At 53.5% G+C, this 8,463-nt stretch overlaps 1 long non-coding RNA gene across 1 annotated transcript; it reads left to right on the top strand.

Annotated features, from left to right (window-relative positions):
- The first annotated feature begins 5,355 nt into the window (after positions 1-5,355).
- Positions 5,356-8,014, top strand: LOC144318239 (uncharacterized). The gene is made up of 2 exons (XR_013384034.1): positions 5,356-5,584; positions 6,158-8,014. It is a non-coding gene; the product is annotated as an uncharacterized LOC144318239 (long non-coding RNA).
- The last annotated feature ends 449 nt before the right edge of the window (positions 8,015-8,463 follow it).

The raw sequence follows: 8,463 nt of genomic DNA, 5'->3' as shown, positions 1-8,463 counted from the left end.
TACAGCTAGTGTGATTTTGGCACAGGAGAAATACCTAGGTCAACAAAAAAGAGTAGACCCACTCCAGAAATAGACCTACTCATATATGGTCAATTATTTGTGTGTGTGGTTTTTTTTTTAAGATTTTCTTTATTTATTCATGAGAGACACACAGAGAGAGGCAGAGACACAGACAGAAAGAGAAGCAGGCTCCATGCGACGGGCCTGATGCAGGACTCCATCCCAGGACCTTGGGATCATGACCTGAGCCAAAGGCAGATGCTCAACCACTGAGCCACCTGGTGCCCCTGGTCAATTTTTTTTTTTTTTTTTTGACAAAGGTGCCAAGGTATTTCAATGGGGAAAGGTCAGTCTTTTTAATAAGTGGCTCCACAACAATTGGTTCATACACTATATCACACACAATTAACTTGAAATGCATCATAAACCTAAACATAAGAGATAAAATTTCCACTAAAATTATAGTGGAAAAAGTCTTAGGAGAAGATTGTTATGACTTTGTAGTAGCAAAGTTTTGTGGTTTTTTTTTTTTAAGATTTTTTTTTTATGGGCCACAAAAATTGTAAATGATAAAAGGAAAAAATGTATAAACCAGATTTCATCAAAATTAAAATCATTTGTTCTTTGAAAGACGTTGTTAAGAAAATGGAGATGCAAGCCACCAATCGGGAGAAAATTTTACAAAACATGTATCTAGTATGACTTGTATCCAGAATATACAAAGAACTCTTACAACTTGATAAGAGGACAAACATCTAATTTAAAAAAATAAGCAAGGAATATGAAAAGATATTTCACCAAGGAAAAAATATATGGATGACAAACACATAAAAAAGATGCTCAACATCATTAGTCAATAGAGAAATGCTAATTAAAACCACAATGAGATACCAGAACATGCTGGAGTGACTAAAGTTAAAAAGATCAACCATTAACCACATGTTAATGAGAATACGAAAGAAGTGGAACTCTCAGACATTACAGGTGGGGATGAAAGGTGCAACCAGTTTGGAAAAAGCTTGGCAGTTTCTTATAAAGTTAAATATCTACTTTCCATAGAACTGATTCTTGAGTGTTTACCCAACAGAAATAAAAACTTACAGAAAGACCTGTAACTGAATGTTCAAAGCAGCCTTAGTCATAAGAGTCAAAACCTAAAAAAACAAAAAACAAAAAACAAATGTCCCTCAACTGGAGAATGGATAAGCACACTGTGGCATATCCATAGAATGGATTACTATTCAACAGAAGGAATGAGCAATTGATATATACGATGACATGGATAAATCTCAAAAATATTATGCTAACTGCTTGAAATCAAACGTGAAAGACTGTATTTTGTGGTTCCATTTATATAAAATTCTAGAAAAAGTACGACTACAGTCCCAGAAATCAGTGGTTGTCAGGGGCGGAGGGTGGGGGTGGAGACTGACTACAAAGGGGCAAGAGAATTTGGGAGGTGAAAGACATATGCTAGATTATAGTTATGGTCGTGGTGACACGATGGCATATATTTAGCAAAAGCCATCCAATTGTACGCTTCAATTATGTGCATTTTATTGTATATAAAGTATTTAGCAGACCATCCGGTTAAGAAAAATCAAGGGAATAATAAAAACAAAATTCAGATAGGGTTAACTTTGGAGGAGATGCAAGGACTGCCTGTGAGGTGTACATGAGAACCTTGAATACTGGTGATCTTTTTTAATAATTTTTCTATATACTAAATTAAAATAAAAAAATAATGGAGGGTGGACAGATTTGAATGAAGAGGGGACAAGAGTCGTGGACACATGCAAATGACCTTAGGGAATTAAGGAAGCAGCTACAGAAGAATGTGGTGCCAAGGCTTCTGTCTGTAAATGTGGGAGACCTGGAGCGTATTGTTATGAGAATGAGTCACCAAGGGAGGAGAGGAGAGCGACAGAAGAAGAAGGGAACAGGAGTGCAGGCCTCGGGGGCAGGAGGGGAAGGCTTCTGGAGCCTAGAGGAGGCTCCTTTCCTCTATGGGAAAGAGCAAATAAGGAGAGGATGGGGACCAGTTCAGTTAGATTTAGGAACTTGGTGTTGGGAAGATGAAGCAGTTTCCTCCTCAAAGTCCCAATTCTCTCAGTGGCACACGGGCTAGGGCCACGGGGAAGTGGGGAGCAGGAGGCTGGAGGGCACGGCTGCCAGGGCCACCGGGGCCGAGGTGAGGCCCCCGGGAGTGCATGCCCAGTGCCAGGTTCCCGGCACCGTCCTCTACCTCCCGTCCACACCCCAGCTGCACGGGAGCCTCCTCTGGCTGCGGGTCATTACTGCCGGGGCTGTGGCCCAGGGGACCTGCGCTGAGTAACGGTAGGAGTCCCTGGGGATGCAGCCATCGCCCCGCAGCCTCCTTGCCCGGGTCTGCAGCGGGAACACCGCGGGGGCCGCTTCCAGGCCGCCACCTGCTCCCCTACTGACCCATGTTTCCTGGGGCGGCCCTGCTCCAGGCGTGGCCCCCCGGCCTTGCTGAGTGCTGACCGGCGGCTCCGCGACGGTCCTCCCTGGCTCCCGCCGTCCGGGCTGCGCCACAGCGGAGTCTGCAATGTCCCGCGGAGTCCCTCCTGCCTGCGCTCTGGGCTCTGCCTGTCGGTCTGTCTGTCTGAGCTTGTCGGTCTCCACCCAACGTGCGGTGAACCCGTCAATCCACCAAAATGTGCTGATGCGTAAACTTGTGCCGGGCCGGGGACGGCTCTAGTGGGGAGTGTGGACGGTCGCCCCCGCCGGTCACCTACAGTCTGGTTGGTAGCACATGCGTGTCAAGGATGCAGTGTGGTAAAATCCAGCCTGCAGAATTTGGATTTGCATTTGAAACCTTGGAGGCTAACTGCATCTGTGACCTTCGGGCAAAATGCTTGACTTTCTAAGGGTCTTATTTTCCTCGGTTGTAAAACTGGAGGGCTTGGGTGGTTGCTTCCAGGTTTGCTGTGATCACAGGGAGGCCTCCAGCCTGGAACTCGGGACACAGGCTGCAGAGAAACAAAGATGTGGGATCTGTGTGCACAAAGGTGGCCTCGTGCTTTCACACCCAAGGTTTTCGCTGATGATCACAGTAAGCTTGTCACTGGGGTGGGCAGTGGCTCCCATTGAGTTGTCCTGGGAAATGCTTGCTCTAGGGACGCCGGGGGGCTCAGTGGTGGAGCATCTGCCTCTGGCTCAGGGTGTGACCCCGGGGTCCGGGGATTGAGTCCCACGTCGGGCTCCCTGCACGGAGCCTGCTTCTCCCTCTTCCTGTGTCTCTGCCTCTCTCTCTGCATCTCTCATAAATAAATAAAAAAATAAAATCTTTAAAAAAAAAAAAGAAGAAATGCCTGGTTTAGAGTAGATACAATTAAAATCACTTTCTTGTTTATAGACAAGACGATGAGGGTCGAAGATGTTAACTAAGTTGCCCGAGTGCCCAAGTTAGTAGGTGTTGGCGCTGGGCCCGGACAGACCCTGTGCCCCCGCGTGTCCGGCTTCCCACCTTTCATACTGTCAGCCAGTGGTCGGTCAGTCCTGGGGCTTGGTGGCCATCACCGGGGCCGTCACCGGGGCGCCTACCGCGGTCTCACAGCCTCCGGCTACAGGGGCAGGACCCGGAGGGCAGTCACACTCACAGCCACTGGGGAAGGAGCCGGAGCCCCTGGAGTGTGGCCAGGGCCGAGGTGGCAGTGGGGGTGTTGCTAGGACGGCCAGGTTAGAGCCGGGCCCCGCACCCCACGGCGCGACCCCAGATGTCGCCCACTCAGCCCTCCCCGGGTGCCAAGTGCTGGTGGCCACGTGGGAACCGGGCTCAGCAGCCTGGCCACCACAGCCCGGCGCTTCCTCCCCGTCCCCGCCTCTGCCCTCCCTCACCGGGTCCGCCCGCCTCACCCCGGGGCTCCCCAATCCACCCCACCCTCCCTGCCTGGCACTCGGAGTCACACGAGGACAGACCCAGGGGCGATATACTCGGAAACGCCTTTCTTTTTCTTCTTGGTTTAATGAGGGAGAAGGGGAAGAGCAACACCGTGGAGCTGGAGGAAACAGCAGGACGCCCGGGCCAGGGCTCGGGGGCAAACCAGGGAGGATGTTGGATCCTGCAGAGCCAAGGGGGCGGCGAGCAGGGGGCGAGGAGGAGCCCGCAGCTCCACCTCCAGGGCCAGCAGCTGGTGGCTTCACCCCATCAAGCTGTGCTCCTCCCCTCTGCGGGCCGGTGGGAGCCGCCGGGCTTCGGTCCACGCCAGGAGGGCCCGGGGTGCAAGGACTGAGCACCCAGGCCGCCCAGCTGTCTGCTCCCTCCGGGTGCTCTCTGCCCGGCAGCCTCTGCCCTGTGCGTCCTGCCGCTCTGCAGATGTGCTGCCTCCCTGGCCGAGGCCGGCGCGGGGAGCCAGAGGCAGGTGCTGGGAGCGGCAGGTGCGCACCCCGCAGGGCCTGGCCCGATGCTGCCTGCTGGTGACCGCCGTCCTCTCCACCCTGGGGATTCAGCGGTGGGCATCCGGGCGGAGAAGGCGCAGCCTCCCGTTTTATTTTTGAAAATTTGCTGGGAAATATACATACTATAAAGTTTACCATTTTCACAATGTTTTTCCCATTTTAAGCACTTTCAGCGTCCGGCTCTTCGGCGTGGAGGGCGGTCACAGCGTGCCGCCGCCGCCGAGCATCCCTCCTCCTGCAGATCCCACAGGCAAACAGCGAGTGTCCCCCCGGCCGCCGCCCCCCGTTTCTCTGTGTCTCTGACTGTGCCGCCCTCAGAACCACAGGTGAGCAGCATCCTGCAGCCCCCCCGCTTCTGACGGGTGCGGCCGCAGCCCGAGGCCCGATGTCCCTCCACGTGGTGCCCACGCGGGAGCTCCCGCCCCGTGGCAGCCGGATGCTGTTCCGTGGACCGTCCGCGGCCTGTGTGGCCTACCCGGTCATCACGGACCCACCCCGGGTCGCCTCCACCTTCCGACTATTCTAAGTAATGTCGCCGTGAACATCATGGTGACATCTTTTCAAGGCCCTGCTTCAATTGTCTTGAGTGTATCCATACTTTCAAAAGAATTGTATTTAAGGTCGATTTGCCAACATACAGCTCTTCCCATCACGTGCCCCCCTCAGTGCCCGCCGCCCATCCCCCACCCCCACCTCCTTTTCTGCACCCCTCGGGACCAGGAGGCCCTCATGGTTTGTCTCCTCTGATTTTTCCCACTCAGTCTCCCTCCTTCCCTTACGGTCCCTTTCACTAGGTCCTACATTCCCCGGAGGAGTGACACCGTGTGATGATTGTCCTTCTCCGACTGACTTCACTCGGCACCATGCCCTCCAGCTCCAGCCACTCAGTATAAATGGTGGGCGCTCATCCATACTTTCATAAGGCGCCTCGGGTGATCTGAGGCAGCTAGAGTTCAGGACCTTCCATGCATACGGCAAGGAGAGTAGAGGGATTGATGGGGAAGACGGGAGTTTGGGGCAATGAGGGACAAGGCGAAGGTCAGGAGGGCCCTGCATGCAGTGGAGGCATTTTCTGTGGCTTAGAACCAACGGAAGAGATGGAGGAAAGACCTAGGACCATGAAAAGGAGAGGTTTCCAGGTGACCCAATTCCTTCAGGAGAGGTGACGTCATCTGCTGAGCACAGCGGGGATGGGGCCGGGACTGGGGCCGGGACTGGGGCCGGGACTGGGGCGAAGGTGAGAGTGGAGCTTGGGGAAAGGGGAGATTCCCAGCGGCTGCAGAGAAGAAGGCAGTGGGAGCGTAGACGATCAAAGGACAGAGACCAGCAAAAGGTCCTAGTGGCGTGTCTGTGTTGGAGGAGACGTGGCGGACGTAGCAGGAACGTCTCTTTACTAGAAGAATCAAGCACATTCGAAGGCAGGGTGTATGGAAAGTGTGCGGCCAGTGGATGAGAAGTCGTTAGGAGGCCATAGGGTGCCTGGGAGCACCCGGGCAGATGGGCGCCTGGCAGACCGGGGCACGCCCCTCCAGGGCGAGGTGCAGAGACTGGAAACCATCCAGAGCTGGAAATGGGCCAGAGGCTGTGGCGGACGGTCAAGGGAGGGGCGGGAGGCTGCATGCCAGGGGAGTGCTGAGACGGCACCTGAGCAGCCCCACGCCCCGCAGAGGCGCCCCGGTACCCGCACGGGGAGTCCTGGCCTCCTGCGCCGACACCCTCGTCTTACCCGTCGCAGCAATCACGATGCCCCAGGAGAGCAACCTCTGCACCTGGACGGATGGTCTTTGCAGCCAGTGACAACCCACCTTACCGACCAAGGTCTTCCAGGTTGACCCCGGGAGCTAGAATGTTCCCTTGTCCCGCCTCGTCGCTCTGTCACTGCACCACTCAGCCCCATCCAGGGCCACCAGTAACAGAAATCGAAGACCTCAGGGAGTCCCACGGCGAGTTGAAGCAGACCTAGAGGTTCCAGAAGTCCTCACCCTGCTTTACTCTGACAGCTGCGGGCTGCAGTGGCAAGGTCTCCTGCGGGCTCATTTTGAGCTCATCTTTGTAAAAAAAAAAAAAAAAAAAAATCAGAAGTTTTCTAAGCAATAGAACTGAAAAATCCATTCCCATCTTCCTCCTTTTCTCCTTGATGACCCAATCTGTCTTTTTGATCTGGAATCTATGCAAATATGAAGCCCTGTTCACGTTTCCGTCTCGTGCCCCCGTTTGCCCCGAGTCTTTGTTGGCATCGTCCCATGTGTTCACGCTCCGAGGTCGCAGCCCCATCCCTGGGTAGCTGCCTGGCCTCCCTCCTGCCTGCCATTGCTGCCTGCTGCTCGCCGCCCGTTGCCTTTCACTGGCTCCGCTGGGCTCGGGGCTGCCCAGTGACCCGGCCGCTGTGCTAGGCCTACACACAGACCTGTTGGTTTCTCCAAGTAGCCTCTTTCGCTACCATTTCGCCGTCCACATTTTACTGCCTTCCATTTATTTTTTCCTCCTTGTCTACTTCCTGTTGCGACCCGGCCTGTTAGAAGCACTTAGGAGGCAGGCAGCCTTGGGACGCCACCGCGCTACTGGAGTCCTCGCAAGTGTCCTAAGCGACAGTGTCCTTCAACTGCAAATGTGCAGGCGGCCTGGCAAGGTGCCCGCTGACTCTGGGACAGCCCGGTCCTCAGAGGCTGTGGGGGGAATCGACCTTGCTTAATAAATAGAATAACCAGACATAATTAACTGTAAAGATGGGAGGCTGGGAGGCGAAGAAGCTACAAAAGGAAGTGTCCTCTCGTTCTTTGGCATGTGCCAGGGCGACACGTTCGTGTGCCACGGGCTTCCAACCGATGATGGAAGTGGGGCCACTCCAGGCTCTTGTTGGAAATGCCCAGGACCCTCCTCGCTCCTTCTGCAGCCTGCCTCCACCTCATTCCAGCTTCTGCAGAGCTGCTGACCTTTGATCCCTCTGTTTGCCTCTAGAAACCGGTATTGGCCCTGGTTTCCTGTGTTTGTACTGCCAGCACTCCCTGGGGACTTAGGCGGTTTAATTCCTGGCCGCCCCAAGCAGAACCCCCCACGCTAGCTCTGGTCCCATTTTGAACCAACTCTAGAAGCTTCTAGATGCATCTAGAGGCTTCTTCCCTCTGTCCAGGCCTTCAGAGGCTGTCAAGTTTGGGAACGGGAGGGGGTGGTGGACAGAGATCCCAAGGAGTGTTTGAAGGATTCTTGTCCCTGGGCCTCAGAAGTGTGGGAAGAGAGAGGTTTCAAGAAGGGAATGGAAAGTGGTTCAGAATAAGTTCTTTGCCATCTGAATAAAAGAAGAAAGAAATATAGGGGAAAATGAAAGCATCAGTCAAATGGTTAAGAATATCACAAATCCCAAACGGGCAAGGGTCTTAGGATCAGGGAAGAGGGGGCCCCACGTGGGCGGCTCCATGGTTGAGCGTCTGCCTTCAGCTCAGGGCGTGACCACGGGGTCCCGGGATCGAGTCCCACCTCGGGCTCCCTGCAGGGAGCCTGCTTCTCCCTCTGCCTGTGTCTCTGCCTCTCTCTCTCTCTGTCTCTCTCTCTGATAAATAAATAAAATCTTAAAAAAAAAAAAACAGGGAAAAAATATTGAGTCAAATATTGGTGTGGAACATAAGAATCAGTATCAGAATCAGCTCTTATAAAATACAGTAATAATAATAATCCAGATAATCAATTCACAGCGGGCTAAGGCTACGGAAGGTAAGGAGAATGTGACTGAGCACCAAGGAAGGAAGTACTCCGTGTCTTCAGGAGGAGGCTCCTGCAGCTGAAGGGCATCTCAGAGGCGTCGTGGGGAACATGAGCCTCAGGGACCTGGATCACTAGGTGAGATTGTAAAGGAAAAGGGGAATCGCGGACGGTTCAGTGGGTTCTCGTGACCTATGACACGCTGTAGAGGAGCTCTCTTGAGGTCCGTGAACAAAGCACATCTTTGCTGTTTTCCCAAAATGAGAGAAGAATAAAGACTCCCTAACAAACGGTGGTTTCTGGGTGTTGGGGTGATTGGCGGTCAGATGCTGCAGCGTCTCTACC

Source organism: Canis aureus, chromosome 8, assembly GCF_053574225.1.
Source record: "Canis aureus isolate CA01 chromosome 8, VMU_Caureus_v.1.0, whole genome shotgun sequence".
Taxonomy (NCBI): Eukaryota; Metazoa; Chordata; class Mammalia; order Carnivora; family Canidae; genus Canis; species Canis aureus.
This window is presented reverse-complemented; position numbering and strand designations above follow the sequence as displayed.